We start from the raw sequence: 17,330 nt of genomic DNA, 5'->3' as shown, positions 1-17,330 counted from the left end.
AAGTTACTCCTATAACTATGAAGTCTCTTGCAACATATTTATTGAATTATATGTTCTTTGTGCACATGTAGAAAGGAAAAAGAACTGGTTGGGACATTCATTGAGAAGGGAGTGCTTGCTAGCAGATGCTTTGGAAGGATTGGTTTGTGAGAGAAGACTGACAGGAAGAAGGAGATACAAGATGATAGATGACGTAAAGGAAAGACGGAATTATGCATACCTGAAGAGGATGGCAGAAGACCGGATAGCCTGGAGACCTACCATGTGAAAACTTGTCTTTTGGCAGAATACTAATGATGATGTTGAGTGCACATGTGCCACTAATTCACTACAAAACTATGAACTTTCAACAATAACCACCATTTTCTTATCAAAAACACAGCTAACAGTTGGGCAATAACCAAATGAAACAGATGTGACAGATGAATGTCCACTATGGTTAGAGATTGCATTGTCACTAATGATGTAGCATCATTTGCCCAGTCTTTGTTTCCATCATATGCATAATATTAGACATACTTCACTAGGCAGCTGACTGGATTGGTAAAGGCAGCTAGCATGCACATGGAGTGCAACCACAACTTATCACTTGCAGCATATTACCCTGTGTTGACTGCAGAACTCTGGTTTGGATTTGTGAGGGAGGTCTAAACCACGGGCTCACGTAGTCCTCTCTCTCTCTCTCTCTCTCTTCTCTCTCACCTTTTTTTTTTTTTTTTTTTTTTTTTTTTTTTTTTTTTTTTTTTTTTTTTTTTTTAGAGAGAGAGAGAGAGGAAGCTCTCCTTAGAGCCAATGATGAAATGTCTATCAAAGTCAAAGGCAGATCACCCAGATTGCTCTCAGTGGAGAACATTTGGCCTTGCAGAACAGAAACAGAAATGTTAAGGTGTTATTAGTAAACTACAGGAGCTTCCATGTTAAAGCCCTAGATTTAGTCTCCTTTATTAAAGTTAATTATGTAACATAGTATTAAGAACAGAAAGTTGGCTGAACCAGAAGTGGACAGCAGTAAAATTCTAAATTCAGATTACAATATATATTGCCAGTGATGGCAGCATATTTACTGTCATAAAGAACTCTATAGTATCTGGCAAGGTTATTACAAAATCCGAATCTGAAATAGGCTGTGTAAAGCTAAGCATCAAATGTGGATCAGAAATGGTAATTGGTTGCTTTTCTTTTCCACCAGTGTCAGGAGTTCTAGTGGCAGAGTGCTTCATAGACAACTTGTAAAATATGATGAGTAAGGTTCCTGATCACATTATTGTATATAGGAGGAGACTTTAACTTACCTACTGTAGAATGAGACAGTCATGTAGTTTACAGAGGTGCTAGAAAAAAGAGTTTGTGTGAGACTGTTCTGAAAGTCTTGTCTGAAAGTTACCTCAAACAGATAGTTCATGAACTGACAACAATATCTCGGGCCCCCTCATAATGAACAGACATGAACTTCTTGGATTAGTTAAAGTTGAGGAGAGAATTAGTGATCATTAGGCTTTAATAGCATCAATGATTACAGCTATTACAAATAATGTTAAAAAACATAACTAAATATTTTTGGTTAGCAAGAGTGACAGGATATAAATTGCAGACTATCTAAGAAGTCCATATAAAATATCCATCTCTGAGGAGAAATATGTTGAGTACAAATGGATAACATTCAGTATTGTTGTACAATATGCCTTTGATAAGTATGTGCTGAGTGAGTGATGTAAAAGATCCACTATTGTTCAACAGCTGAGTTAGAAAGTGGCTGTGAAAGCAAGAAGTGTTTCATTTTTAACTAAGTGAAGTCAAAGTATAGTACACAAACAAAAGCTGAATGAAACCAAAATGATGAGAGAAGAACAATGGGAAAGTGTTCAATGTATTTTAAACTTAAATTTTGCCAAACAATCTGATTTCAAATTCTAAGAGGTTTCAGTCTTACTTAAAGTCAAAATCACCTATTCAGTCACTCAGTGACCATACTGGCACCGAAATGTGAGATGACAGAGAGCAGGCCAAAATACTGAATTTGTTCATCTGAAATTGTTTCATGACAGAAGATCACAATACAGTTTGCCCTTTTAAGATTGCATGTATACCAAAATGGCAAATATTGAGATAAGCAATTACAGAATAGAAAGTTAAATGAAACTGCTCAACAATGAAAAGGCATCAGGACCAGATGTACACAAAGGTGCCTATGTTAAAACCCTGTTCCTTGACTTGATGAAGGCATTCAAAACAGTTCCACACAGTTGCATAACGAACAAAATATGAGCTCACCAAGTATTGGACCAGATTTGGGACTGGATTCAGGATTTCCTTGGAGACAAACCTCAACACACTGCTGCTAAAGGAACAAAATTGACAGACGTAAAGATAATTTCAGGAGTACCCCAAGCGAGTCTTATACAGCTGTTAGTGTTTACAGTTTATATTAATTGTATAGTGGATAACGCTGGAGGCACTGTGGTGCTATTGCAGATGACTGAAGGAAAATGCAAGAACACATGCAGATTATCAACAATTGGTGCAGATTTCCAGGGCTCTCGGGTGTCCAGTCGGATGTGATTGTTGAAGTCCCCCGATATTTTGGTGAATAACCTTTCTGCCATCATCAAGTCGTTCTGATGGAATGGTCTGTCTGCTCATTGTCAGTGTTATTTATGTCCATCAGTCGGGCTTCGATTCCCTGCGCCTACAGTCCGATTGCGACCGCCAAACTTCCAGTTGCGGAGCACTGTCGAAGTCTCTTGATATCTTTCTCCTGTATTGCACCATTTTCAGTAGGCTGGCAGTCCTTAGTTGTATCCTTTTGGTCGGGTCCGTCTTGATCTTCCGGTATGCTGGGTCGTCAAGAAGTTGAAGCATCTTCTGTTCATAGTCCGGTCTGTTCAGAACGACCGTGGTGTTTCCTTTGTCAGCTGGCAGGACGACAGTCTCTTTGTCTCTGGACCCAACCAGCAGGATACAACTAAGGACTGCCAGCCTACTGAAAAATGGCGCAATAGAGGAGAAAGATATCATGAAACTTCGACAGTGCTCCGCAGTAGCTTGACAATATACGGCCTCCCTAAGACACATAAGGAAGGGATGCATCCCATTGTCAGCAACATCGGCGTGCCCACATACCCTCTCACACAACATCTGGCACATCTGCTCAGACCATAAGTGGGAAAGTGCGAAGAACATATTCGGAACTCAACAGACTTCATTTGTTGTCTCAAGGAGCTGACCCTACGAGAAACAGACATCATGGTGAGCTTTGATGTCGTGTCACTGTTCACAAGGGTCCTGCTAGAAAATTTGATTCACCTTATCAACGAGAAATTTGGTCCCGAGTTGGTACAACTGTTCAGGTACGTACTTATATCCAACTAATTTGTCTTCAACGGCCAATACTATGAGCAAACTGATGGCATGGCTATGGGGAGCCCTCTCTCACCAGTGGTAGCCAACTTATTGATGGAGAGCTTCAAAGAGGAGGCACTTCAAGCGACAGAACGGAAACCCGTGTCTTTTTACCGATATGTGGACGACACGTTTGTCATTTGGCCCCAAGGACCTGATCATCTACAGATATTTTTAGAACATCTAAATTCCGTCCACGACAACATACAGTTCACCATGGAGATCGAGGGAAGGGAAATTACCCTTTCTTGATGTACTCGTAGAGCGGATATCAAATGGCACACTGGGTCATAGCGAGTACTGCAAACCTACACATACGAACCTATATCTACATGCCTCGAGTTGCCACCATCCTGCACAACTCAACGGGATGCTCAACACACTGGTTCATAGGGCATACTCGATATCGGACAAACAAAGTCTGCACAAAGAACTCAAACACCTAGAAAATGTGTTTCACAAGAATGGATACAGCGAACAACAGATTCAGACAGCCCTCAGACGACGAAAACACTGCAGAAACCCAGATGAAGAAAGGTCTAAAGACAAAAAAACAAGTCTTGTCTTTCTACCATATGCAAGCAACACAACATCAAAAATTGGGAGACTGCTGAAACAACAGAAAATTGACACGGTCTTCCGACCACCATCCGAGATACGGGCCCTACTGGAGACAGTGAAAGACAGATTTGGCCTCAAGAAAGCGGGCGTATATAATATTCCGTGTGGTTGCGGCAAATCCAACATAGGTCAAACAATCCGAACAATCGAAGACCGCTGTAAAGAACACCAACACCACATGCACCTACGGCACTGGCAGAACACTTCTTGGAAACTGGACATAACGCAAAACACGAGTAGACCAAGATTCTGGTCCCTACCAGCTTCTACTGGGACAGCATCTTCAAGGAGGCCATTGAAATTCGCGTAACAGACAATCTCATAAACCGAGACACAGGTTTTCAACTAAGCAAGGCACGGCAACCGGATGTTTGGCAGCCGCAATCAGACTGTCGGTGCAGGCAATTGAAATCCGACTGACGGACTTAAATAACACTGGCAATGAGCAGACAGACCATTCCATCAGAACCACCTGATAATGGCGGAAAGGTTATTCGCTGAAATATCATGGGACTTCAACGATCACATCCGGCTGGACACCTGAGAGACCTGGAAACAACACATACACTGGGAAAGCCTCCGATCACAATTGGTGCAAGGATTGGCAGCTAATACCGGCCATAAAGAAGTGTAACATATTGCACATAAACAGGTGAACAAATTCACTAACATGTGATCAGTGATGGCTCATGAATATACTTTCTGAGTGTTCACAAACTTTTAGATTCAGATAAATCTGAGAAGGTGAAATTAATAGTATCTGCTGTACAACAGTTATGCTTATCAACAAATATATACAACTACAGCCACTGCCAATGATAATAACATTAATAATAATAATAGTAATAACAGTAATAATAATAATAATAATAATAAAAGGCATAACTTGTCTGACAAAAAAAGAATTGTTTTTGTGGAATTTTGTTGTTTTGTACATAATTAAGTACAGTTTAGAGCAATAACAAAATATGTGTAAGCTTTTGCAACTCTCCATTTCGTACTTTTGTGTAAGTGGGAGTATTTGTGCTTCTCCATTTTTTTTAGACAAATGCACAAGATCTGGGCTGAAAATCAGACATTCTTATTCTGCACTCACATAGCAACTTGCACTAACTGTACACTTTCCTGTTAAATGTTCATTTGTAGTCACGCTTATTTGATTTCGTCACTCTCTCAAGCAAAATATCTGTTCTCGGAGGCCCTAGTTCCTTTATAATTAACTTGTGCTGGTAATTTATTTTTCTGCTCCCAGAATGAGATTTTCACTCTAGCAGATTGCACACTGTTGTGAAACTTCGTAGCGGATTAAAGCTGTGTGCAAGACCACAACTCGAACTCGGGACCCTTGCATTTCAAAGGCAAGTGTTATACTGACTGAGCTATTCAAGCACAACTCACAATCATCCTCACAGCTTTACTTTTCTGTTAGCATTTAAAATAGATTCAACACAGTTCATGTTTACACGGCACACAAAAGCCAATTCCCACACTGTAAACAATTACTCTAAACACAAGCCATTTGTGGAAATAATTAAACTCATCTAGTAATGCCTACCACCATGGTCACTTGACTAGAATACAAATGAGGCGCTGAGATCCAAAAGGGCCTCAAGCACACCGCCATCGATGACACATTTAAGTGAATATCAGAGAAACCATGAATTTTCATATATGTAATGTGGGCCTACAGCACAGATAAACTTGACTGACTACGAGATCAACAGATTTCAGCATCATGAATAAATGCTACTATCTCACAGTCGATAGTGATATTCTTCAGGCCCTTATGACTCTCAGTGCATCAAATGGATTACTGTATGACAAAATTCATAACTTAATCTGCTATAATTCATTCAGAAACCGAGGGTCTGCACAACTTTAACATATACTGATGCCCAATCTAATTTTACTACAGTATATAGTGAGGAAATTAGCATATCTGAGGAGTGTGCTGTCATGTAGCAGGATTTATGCCGAGCGAACAGGGATAAAAGTCTGCCGCAGTGTGCTAGCATCTGGTTGGACTGACATAAGCTTCCAGCAGAGTGGCAAGGGGTAGCTGTGCACATCGTGACCATGCAACTTGTTTATCAAATTTGTATATATTTGGTCCGTAAGGCAATTATGTCACACGGGTTGCGCACGCCCAAAAGCTCCTTAAAACTTGCACAACTGGGGGTGTTTTCACAATGCTGTTGCCAAGTTTCATGGAGTCTAGTGGAGTACTAGCATAGTATATTTAAGTGCTGTATCTTTCAGACTGCAGCATCTACATTACATCTGACACCATTCAAAGAAAAATAGCCAATAAATCTGCAAAGTATAGAAAGTTATGGTGTTAATGTGCTCTCGTGCTCGTGCACAACAGCCACTGGATGTGATTGTATTACTGACAAAAAATCACTGGAAACAGTAACTGTCTTAAAATTCCTACAGATAACCACCATGAGTGACATGAAGTGGAATGAGCACAAGGGGAAAGCACATGGCAGACTGGGATTCTTTGAGAGAATCTTAATGAAATGTAATTTATTCACAAAAGAAGTGACTTACAAAACACCTGTTTGACTGGTTTTTGAGTGTTGTCATCATTCTGGGACACTTACCAAACAGGATTACTAGAAGAGATAGAGAAGATAAAACAAAGAGTTGCGGGTTTCATCACAGGATTGTTTACAACACATGGAAACATTACACAAATTCTTGACAAACTCCAGTGGCAGACACTGTTAGTGCATTACTGCGCATTTTGGACAGATTTACAATTGAAATTCCGAGAGACTATGTTCTGGGAAGAGCTGGGTAACATATTACTACCTCTAGTCTATGTCTCACAAAATGTTCACGCTGAAAAATTCTGAGAAATCAGAGCTATGGAGCTTTACCAATAATTGTTCCTCCCATGTGACATCTGTGAATGAAACAGGAAAAAATGTGAGAGGAGATAGTGCTACCAGCAGTCCATCTGCCACACATCACAAGGGGACTTGTGGGGTGTAGATGTACATTTAGATGCCACTGAGTACTGAATGAATGTGCACTAAAGAGTAGATTCTGGTATCTGTATTAAAGTTCCTCACACGTTCTAATTTCAACAGCCTATTTGACGATGAAGAACCAGTAGTTTGTCTGCCTCCATATCTGAGTTGTCAGCATGGCTGTCTATGAAGCAGGACCTCAGGTTCAACTCCTGGCTGGGTCAGAGATTTTATTTATTTGGGGACTAAGTATCGTGTTGCCTTCATTACCATTTCATCACCATTGATGTGCAAGTCACCAAAGTTGCTTCAAATAAAGACTTGTGCAAGGTGGCCAAACAACACTAGATGGGCCCTCGTGGCCAGCAATGCCATAAAATCATTTCATTTCATTTCCCAGTAGTCAGAAGTATTAGCTAGAATCCATCCTTGCAAAAATAGTCTAGTAAGCTTGAGTTCAGCAACAGCAGATTTTTCTCAATTTCTAAGCTTCACAAGTTGTCAGTGTTCTGTAAGGTGCTGATGAACAGTTTGAATAGACTGCCCTTAATAGCTGCTGCGACATTCAAATGGAACATTTTAAGAGATTGGGACTCTCGAGGTCAGGATTTTCAATTCTCTTATACAGTCAAAAGATGGTTTAACCTTCCTCTGTTTTGTCACTCCTTCTGGATTCACTCAATGTCATCGTGAACTGCTCAAACTCACTGGTGCTAGTGCCTGAGTATTGCATTCCTAACTCCAGTCTCTCTTTCCCACATGTCTGCTGTCTCCCTCGAAGCTATCAGCCACCCCTTCCCAAACCCTCCTTCCTGATCACCATCTCCTTTCTTCTCTCATCCACCCTACCTGACGCAAGCCCTCATTCCAGTCTACTTGCAGAACTACAGTCCGGCATAGCATATTCAACCAGCACAATGAGACTATACAGGTGTGTGTGTGTGTGTGTGTGTGTGTGTGTGTGTGTGTGTGTGTGTGTGTGTGTGTGTGTGCGCGCACTAGCTTGAAAAAGGATTTACCTGAAAGCAAGTGATGTTAGCAATCTTGTTTCTGTGGCTGCTGATGACTAACCACCTCTTTATTCAAAACTATTTATATATTTTACTATTCCAAAAAACAATTAATGGACAATGAGCTTATAATTTGAGCTATGTGTAAGTTAGGATCGGATTTTTAAAAAAATGAACTGTATTATTATTATTATTATAATCATTATTATTATTAGGATATCATTATTAGCCTCAGGTGTCTGTTTGTGGGGAAACCTTACTAGAATTGTTTGATGAGTCTCCTGCACCTGAACCATACCATCTATATTATGAATGTTATGAGACAAATAAAACACGGTTCACAGATGTAGACTCTGCCCATAATTTATTGGTTTGCTGGTATGGTCTTCAGTCTGAAGACTGGTTTGATGCACTCTTTGAGCTAGCCTATCTTACAGAGTCCTCTTCATCCCTGCACACCTACTGAAACAGGGACAAAATGTTGTAACAATTTGTACAGAAAACAGACTGAGTTGTAAGTTTCAAAGGATGTGAAAGGGAAGCCACAGTTGGGAAGATAGTTAGACAGCGTCAAAATCTATTCCCGACACTATTTAACATGTGCACTGAGGAGGCTGTGAAGGAAATCAAGGAGAAACCTGTAAAGGAAATCATAGCTCAGGAGCAGAAACAAAAACTTTAAGATTTGCCAGAAACATTGTAATTCTATCAAAGATGCCAAAGATTTTGGAAGAGCAGTTGAATGGAATATATAGTGTCTAGAAAAGAGATCATAAGATGAACATCAAACAAAATTAAAACAGAGGTAATGGAATATAGTCAAATTAAATTAGGTAATGCTGAGGGAATTAAATTAGGAAGTCAGATGTTAAAGTATTAGATGAGTTTTGTTATCTGAGCAGCGAAATAACTGACTGAAGTAGAGAGAATATAAAATACAGATTAACAATAGCAAGAAAAGCATTTCTAAAAAGAGTTCTTTTGCCAAATCTAATATTAATTTAAGCCTTAGGAAGCCCCTACTGAAAGTATCTGTTTATAGTGTGGCATTGTATCAAAATCAAACACAGTGAAGAAGCAGTACACTGAGAAGAGAACACAAGCTTATGAAATGTGAGGTTATGGAAGTATCCAGAAGATTATATTAAAAACAAAGATTCCAAGACTTACCAAGCGGGAAAGCGACGGTAGACAGGCACAATAAAATAACACACAAACACACACAACATTACGAGCTTTCGTAACCGGCAGTTGCTTCGTCAGGAAAGAGGGAAGGAGAAGGAAAGATGAAAGGATGTGGGTTTTAAGGGAGAGGGTAAGGAGCCATTCCAATCCCGGGAGCGGAAAGACTTACCTTAGGGGGAAAAAAGGACATTTGTAAAGGCCTGCTTGTGTCTGTGTATGTGCGGATGGATATGTGGGTGTGTGTGAGTGTACACCTGTCCTTTTTTCCCCCTAAGGTAAGTCTTTCCACTCCCGGGATTGGAATGGCTCCTTACCCTTTCCCTTAAAACCCACATCCTTTCATCTTTCCTTCTCCTTCCCTCTTTCCTAATGAAGCAACCGCCGGTTGCGAAAGCTCGTAATTTTGTGTGTGTGTTTGTGTGTTATTTCATTGTGCCTGTCTACTGGCGCTTTCCCGCTTGGCAAGTCTTGGAATCTTTGTTTTTAATATATTTTTCCCATGTGGAAGTTTCTTTCTATTTTATCCAGAAGATTAGATGGATAAACCGAGTAACTTACGAAGAGGTATTGAATCAAACAAAAAAAAGGAAAAAACAAATTTGTGGCATATCTTGTCTAAAAGAAGGGATCAGTCAATTTGACACATGGTAGTGGAAGGAATTGTGTAGTTCAAAGTTGCAGAGGGTTACCTAGGGACGAATATAGTAACCAAGATCAAAAGGAGACAGGTTGCAGTAGTTACACAGACATGAAGAGGCTCACACTGGATAAACTACCACAGAGAGCTGCATGAGATCAGACTGTGATGATGATGACATGGTATGACAGATTCAAAACTACTATCTTTACTAATTGAACTCTGATGGAGAGCAGTTGAATCACCCATTTTTAAAAACAGTAAATTCCATTCAGAAATAGTTGGAAAATCATCGACAATTTTTGTTATATGGCCATTAGCTTATCATCTGAAGCATGTTTCTGTACCTAATGCTTCCTCTCCTAATGCTGGATATGTCATCAAAGACTATAAAGAGAGACAGAGTATTTTCAAACTCAAACAATCTCAGTAAGCTGATCTATAGTGTACGATCAAGTTGATGTGCTTAACACAATGTACACATATCAGATTTATCGTGCACTGTTCATCTCACTTAAATAGTTTACAATTTATTGGCACAGTAAATTAATGATTTCAAATTACATAGGCGAAGACTCTAAGTTACTGATGCTCGTAGAGATGCTGCTTTATTCAGAAAAACATATTCCACAGTTGTTGAAAATTACAGCCATGAATAAAATAACAGATGTTTCTAATGGGGCCTATGTGTGGAAAAGTAAGTTACAGCAGTTTGTTGCCATTTCTGTAATGGAGGTAAAACATATGCTTCAACATCACCTGTATGGTTAGATCAGCTTTCGAAAGACACTGCAGCCACATCTGTACTCTGCAAACCACTGTGAAATACATGGCAGACGGTATTTCCTAGCATACCAGTTAACAGGGTTTCCTCCTGTTCCAGTGACGTGTGGAGCTTCGGCAGAATGACTGCTGCCTAAGTGTATACATTAATTATTCAATTCTTCTACTCAAAAGACCTGAGGTAGTGACACGTGGAGATCATAGACTATTGCCAGATTCCTCACCTCACACTGGTTCTTGAGAATTTGTAAGCAGGCTTTCACAGGATACCTTTGAGCACATGGCAGATCAGGTTTTTCGATATTTCTGTGACCCTCCCTCTGGATCAAAGAAACGTTTCACTACTTGGCCATTCCCTCTTCATATTCATTCGACATCCCCATTACATCTATTTAGTATGAGCCCACATACATGAGCAACATTCTAGCTGTCAATGAGTAGCTGGATAATCAAGGTACTATGAGATAATAGTGGATAAGGATTTCATGAGCACTCTAAACACAGAGAGACATGCTATTATTACAGTCATCAACTAGTTAACGAGAAGAAGGTTGGAGTTAATTATAAATCAACCAGCCAACAAGCAACTGACATTCTGACACAAGCACTACCATTTGCCAAGTTGAAGGCGAAAACCTGAAGCATGTTCTTAGCACTTGTATGTTGTTCAAACCTACCAGTAACAAATCTAGCAGCCTGCCTCTGAATCGCTTCCTTCTGGCCTGCTACGGATCCTAAACACTTGAGCAGTAATTAAGAATAGGTTGTACTAGCAATCTATATGCAGTCTTCTTTAGAGATGAACAACATTTTCCTAGAATTCTCCCAATAAACCGAACACAGCCATTCATCTTCCGTACCACAATCCTCGCATGCTCATTCCATTTTGCAATGTTATGCCCAAATATTTAAATGATGTGACTTTGTCAATCAGGACACTACTAATGCTACACCCAAACATTAGGGGTTTGTTTTTCCTACTCATGTGCATTAACTTACATTTTCTAACATGTAGGGCTAGCTGCCATGCATCACACGGGCCAGAAATTTTGTCTACATCATCTTGTAACCTCCTACAGTCACTTACCTTCAACTCCGTACCATTCAACACAGCTTCATCAGCAAAAAACCACAAATTGCTGCCCACCCAGTCCGCCACATGATGGTGCTCTAGCCCACTTTGCTGTTACCATACAGATGCATCTCAAGCAGGTCTTCCCTAGTTGATGCAGTGGATGAGGGTGCCCAGTTACATGGCCTGTTTGTTCACCGGATTTCAACCCGTGTGATTTCTGGATATGGGGCCATCTCAAAAGTATCATGTATAGAGAGCCCATTCCAAATGTGGAGACACTGGGGCAGCGAATTCATGCTGCCTTTGACACTGTTCGGATGCAGCCTGGCCGATGTGAATGTGTGAGACAGAACATGCAACGATGTGTACACGCATGTGTTGAGGTATATGAAAACCATTTTCAACACATACTGTAATTCAGCCTGCAAGGTACAGTGCATATTAGTCTACAGATTCTGTAAGAAGGTATGACTGAATAAATGGTCTCTAGCACAGAAACCATGCATTTCAGTACATATACTCATTAGACCTTATTTGTTCCATATCCTGCCATCGATCAATCCCTAGAGTTTGTACATGGTGGAAAAAATCACCCTGTATAGAGTATTATAGTGGTCCTATCACACTTCTCTGTGATGCTCCTGATGATATTCTACATCTACATCTACATCCGTACTCCGCAAGCCACCTGACGGTGTGTGGCGGAGGGTACCCTGAGTACCTCTATCGGTTCACCCTTCTATTCCAGTCTCGTATTGTACGTGGAAAGAAGGATTGTCGGTATGCTTCTGTGTGGGCTCTAATCTCTCTGATTTTATCCTCATGGTCTCTTCGCGAGATATACGTAGGAGGGAGCAATATACTGCTTGACTCTTCGGTGAAGGTATGTTCTCGAAACTTCAACAAAAGCCCGTACCGAGCTACTGAGCGTCTCTCCTGCAGAGTCTTCCACTGGAGTTTATCTATCATCTCCGTAACGCTTTCGCAATTACTAAATGATCCTGTAACGAAGCGCGCTGCTCTCCGTTGGATCTTCTCTATCTCTTCTATCAACCCTACCTGGTGCGGATCCCACACTGCTGAGCAGTATTCAAGCATTGGGCGAACAAGCGTACTGTAACCTACTTCCTTTGTTGTCGGATTGCATTTCCTTAGGATTCTTCCAATTCTTGTCTCTGATGAACCCTCACTGTCAGGGACAATGTAGTGGGTTCTATAACTGAAGATGCCTTTGATCCACTCACATATCTATAAGTCTATTCCATATGTTTGTACCTTCCTTAATAGCCTGCAATGGGGCGCCATGTCCAACACTTTCCAGAAATCTATAAATATGGATTCTGCCTGTTGCTCTTCATCCATAGTTCACAGTACATCACGGGAGAGAAGAGCAAGCTGAGTTTCATATGAGTGATGTTTGCTAAAACCATGCTGATTTGTGGACATAAGATTCTCGGCCTCAAGAAAACTTATTATATTATATTATATTCAAACTAAGCTATACTATGCTGGTGGTACTCAAGAAGTTGTGACAAGAGTAGATGAAATGATTGTACCCTCCAGGAACCAGTTTGCCTTTTGAAGTGGTTGATACTCACAACCACCCCACAACCCGCTTGGAGGACTTCAGTAGACATCATGTAATATGAAAATATAGGCACACTAATGGAAATGGAACCACTTTGGTGGGCTGGGCCGAAGAGCATGATATTCCTCTTATCTTAGGTGCTAAGGATCTGGATACTTTCACATCTGGTGGCTGGAATACAAATCACAATTCTGATCTTTGCATTGTCTCAACTGATTATAAAGGTCAACCATTTCTGGTATCGAGAAAAGTACTAGGACTCTTCCCGCACATCCAACACCACCCAATTTTTCTTGAATTTGGGATTAGTATACCTTTCTTAAGGGTATTTCCAAGGCCCAGCTGGAATTTTCATAAGACCAATTGGGACACCTTCTCAGAAAATCTGGATAAATGGGTGGAATGGATCCCAACAGCAAGTTCAAACTACAAGCAGTACATTGAAACTGTAATTAGCATAGCAAAAAAGTTTGTTCCCAGTGGACAGAAGAGTGTGAAAACCTATACACAAATTCTGTGAAATTAGCAATCATTAAACAGCAGATGAGTTGTGAAGTAATATCAACACAGCTAGACATATAGGCTGGACTGAGATAGTTGAATTCCTGAACTTCTATACGTCAAGTGGGAAAGCTTGGTCTTTGTCCAGAAAACTAGGTGGCTGCACCCCATGAGATCATATGGATGATGCTGCTGCCACAAACAAGTTGCAGCCAATACTGTATCTACATCCAGACTTCCTCATGTCCAAGCACACACTATTATGACTAAAAAGAAATTACAGGCACTCAAAACAGATTTCAAAGCTGAAACTGAATACTTTCCACCTTTCAGCATTGAAGACGTAATGACTGTCATAAAACAGATGAAAACAAGGAAAGTTCCAAGCTTTGATGGCATTTACGCAAAATTCCTTTTGCACTGCAGCAAGTATGCAAATAAGGGCTGCTTGAGTTCTTCACAAACATTCTGAAAACAGGCAACATACCACATGAAATGAAATGAGCAAAAGTCGTAGTCCTACTGAAAACAGGTAAACCAAATGACAGGCCAGAAAGTTATCGCTCCATAGCTTTACTTTTTATGCTGAATAGATCGCTGGAAAGAATGGTGTACAACAGAAAATGCTACAAGATCTTTGAAAATACACAGGCTAAACAGGCAGGACTCATCATCAGTCACATTTATTGAACTAACAACTGCATATGATACTGTTTGGAGACATAGTGTCATACAGAAATTTCTACAAATCATCCCAAGGATAAAAATTGGCAATCACATCACTTACATGCTCAGTAACCAAGGTTTTCAGGTACTAACGGGCAACAAGATGAATTCACAGATGAAGCTAAACAAAGGGCTACCACAAGGATCTGTTCTGGCCACTCTCCTATTCTTCAGTTTGTACACATCAGATATGCCTGGAAACACCATGTTTGGGTACCTGACTGGGCACTTGCAATAATGCATAGAGATCTTGATGTTACTGAATCTATACTGACCGACGATCGATCGACTATTGGCGAACATTTCTACAAATGAAGGTTGCAACCAAGTGTCGGTAAAACAAGAGTCTCAAAGTTTCACCTAAACAACGAGATGGCTGACAAAGAACTCACAGTCCACCTTGAAGGAAGATTACTCGGACATAACAAACACAAAAATCTAGATGTCAAGGTTGATAAAATGCTCAGTTACAAAAACCAAGTATTGAGAACAGCTGCCAAAATCAATAATCAAAATAACAGCTTCCTGAAACTCTGTAGCACGTCACGAATATCAACTGCATCAACACTCCATACTTCAGCTGTGGGACTAGTTTACTCTGTTGTTGAATATTGCTCACCAGCCTGAAAGAATAGTGCTCACACAAAACTTGTTAATACACAGGCCAATCATGCCATACATCTCAGAACTCGTACTGTGAAACCCACACCTAATTTCTAGCTACCAATTCCTAGCCACACACTACCCCACATCTCTGCAGCAGGAAAGTACACTTGTACAGCAGTACAAAAACTACAGAAAAATCCTAACCTCCTTGATCACACAGACATTCTGAGCATCAGCAAAGGTAGGCTTTGCTTTCATCTCCCAATCTTAGAAATGCAAGAATGTGAGTTGGAAATAGCTTTAGCATAACACTGATGACTGTTGGAGATCCACATGGCTGATTAATGTGACACTGGAATGACTTAATGTTCTAAGCTTACTGACCGATCCACCTAGCTATGAATTGCCACACAAGATCTGGTTACAGAATGAGATTTTCACTCTGCAGCGGAGTGTGCGCTGATGTGAAACTTCCTGGCAGATTAAAACTGTGTGCCCGACCGAGACTCGAACTCGGAACCTTTGCCTTTCGCAGGCAAGTGCTCTACCATCTGGGCTACCAAAGCACGACTCACACCCGGTCCTCACAGCTTTATTACTGCCAGTATCTCGTCTCTTACCTTCCAAAGGTTCCGAGTTCGAGTCTCGGTCTGGCAGACAGTTTTAATCTACCAGGAAGTGTCAAGATCTGGTTAGTTCTTAACTGAACAAGAACCAACAACGGAATGTGTGTTGACTCTTTCCACACACGGATGAAAATAATCTCACCAAGTTGAGAGTGTGGCACTGAAAAGCAGACTGTTCACTATGTACTTTGAGAATTTCCTTCGAGCATTTTCCCTGTGACCTATCACGGTTCAAAGTCACGAGGAAGGAATAAACAGTCTGTATTTGTGACCCGGATATTAATTTGTAGTCTGAGCTAATTGTAATATTATTTTTTGTGATGTAGCCACATGCTAAATAAATAAAGTTTCTTTGAAAATACTTGAATCAAGTGCATCAGTGTTTAAGGAAAGTGTTTTTCTTAGGTCTGGCATGGTTTTTTGTCAATTACATGTTACAGATGCAATTGATACTTCAGTTTAGTTCATAATTTTGAGAAATTTTATTTTAATTGGCCTATAATATTTCAATGATACACTATTTACGAGAATGCTGTGCAACACTGTGAAACAATCAGCACTACATGCAGTTGCTGTGTCATCAGTACATTTACACTGGAAGACTTAATGTAACCTTTGAGGATATACGGTGCTCATCTTTGGATCTTCTATAATAATCCCATCCAGGTTTGTCTATCGAGCTCTTTACTGGGTGTCTCTCCTATCAATCCTCAGGCTCACTTTCCCTTGTGTTTCAGCAGTGCTGCTGTTGCTGGCGTGTTTTTCTGTTGACCCTGTTAATACAGATAGACAAACCAAATATTGCACTAATGGCATTGCAAATATCTGCTGAAATACCATAGAAAATGAGTCTGACAGCTCTTGGGAGAGACATCCCATATATCTCAGCAATATGGTGAGTTATTACTTTACTCCTCTAATTACAAAATAAACCGTGCTTGACAGAAGAACAGCGATAAAAAAAGCTATAATATGCAAAGAAATTTAGCACAAGGACATAAATATAGGCTACCTACTGGAAGAAACTAGCATACAATACCAGTACACCAAATGAACCAATCGCGTACAAAAACAACAATTGGAGTGGGGCTGAGTAGCAGGGAGCTGATGAGTCTCAATCTTTCAGGATATTTTTAATTAATTTATATGGCAGATATGAGAAATTAGTTGCATGAGGAAAGATTTGCAAGTGATGGAGAGCAGGAAATGTCTTGCCAGAGACTGGACTGTGACATATAAGTGCATGAACCGCATCAAGTTTTCTTACCATGTGGCAAATTTGTTTTCTGATTGGGGGGGGGATTCTATTTTTCCACTTTTAAGATAGCCCCAACTTGTAATTCAATGATCGTATCCCATATAATGAGAATTATAAGTGACATTTTAATCTTCTTGTTTTCTTTTTATGTTTACTATTAAGCTACTCTTACAGGTAAAAATATAAATTATTTCTTTAATCTCCACCCACTGTCTGGACTTTGCTTTTCCTTCACTACATATCAATGTTACATTTTTCTATTTGACCTTTCCCAGTATTAGGAAGAATTAATTTTCAGAGGTTTGAGGAGATTCAAAAACGGTTTTAAATTTAAGCA

General features: G+C 40.1%; 1 protein-coding gene across 14 annotated transcripts in view; it reads right to left on the bottom strand.

Moving 5' to 3' along the window:
* Window positions 1–17,330, bottom strand: part of LOC126320910 (tight junction protein ZO-1) — an 839,027-nt gene that overhangs the window by 49,668 nt on the left and 772,029 nt on the right. For 2 of the 14 annotated variants that reach the window (XR_007558731.1, XR_007558696.1), the window contains one exon: window positions 16,349–16,508. The exons of the other annotated variants lie outside the window; for them this stretch is intronic. The gene's annotated coding sequence lies outside the window, so the exon portion shown is untranslated. The remainder of the gene's footprint in view (window positions 1–16,348; window positions 16,509–17,330) is intronic. 14 annotated transcript variants of the gene reach the window in all.

This window comes from Schistocerca gregaria, chromosome 1, assembly GCF_023897955.1.
Source record: "Schistocerca gregaria isolate iqSchGreg1 chromosome 1, iqSchGreg1.2, whole genome shotgun sequence".
In the NCBI taxonomy this organism is placed as follows: Eukaryota; Metazoa; Arthropoda; class Insecta; order Orthoptera; family Acrididae; genus Schistocerca; species Schistocerca gregaria.
The sequence above is the reverse complement of the archived record's forward strand: the minus strand, read 5'-3'. Positions and strand labels throughout refer to the sequence as shown.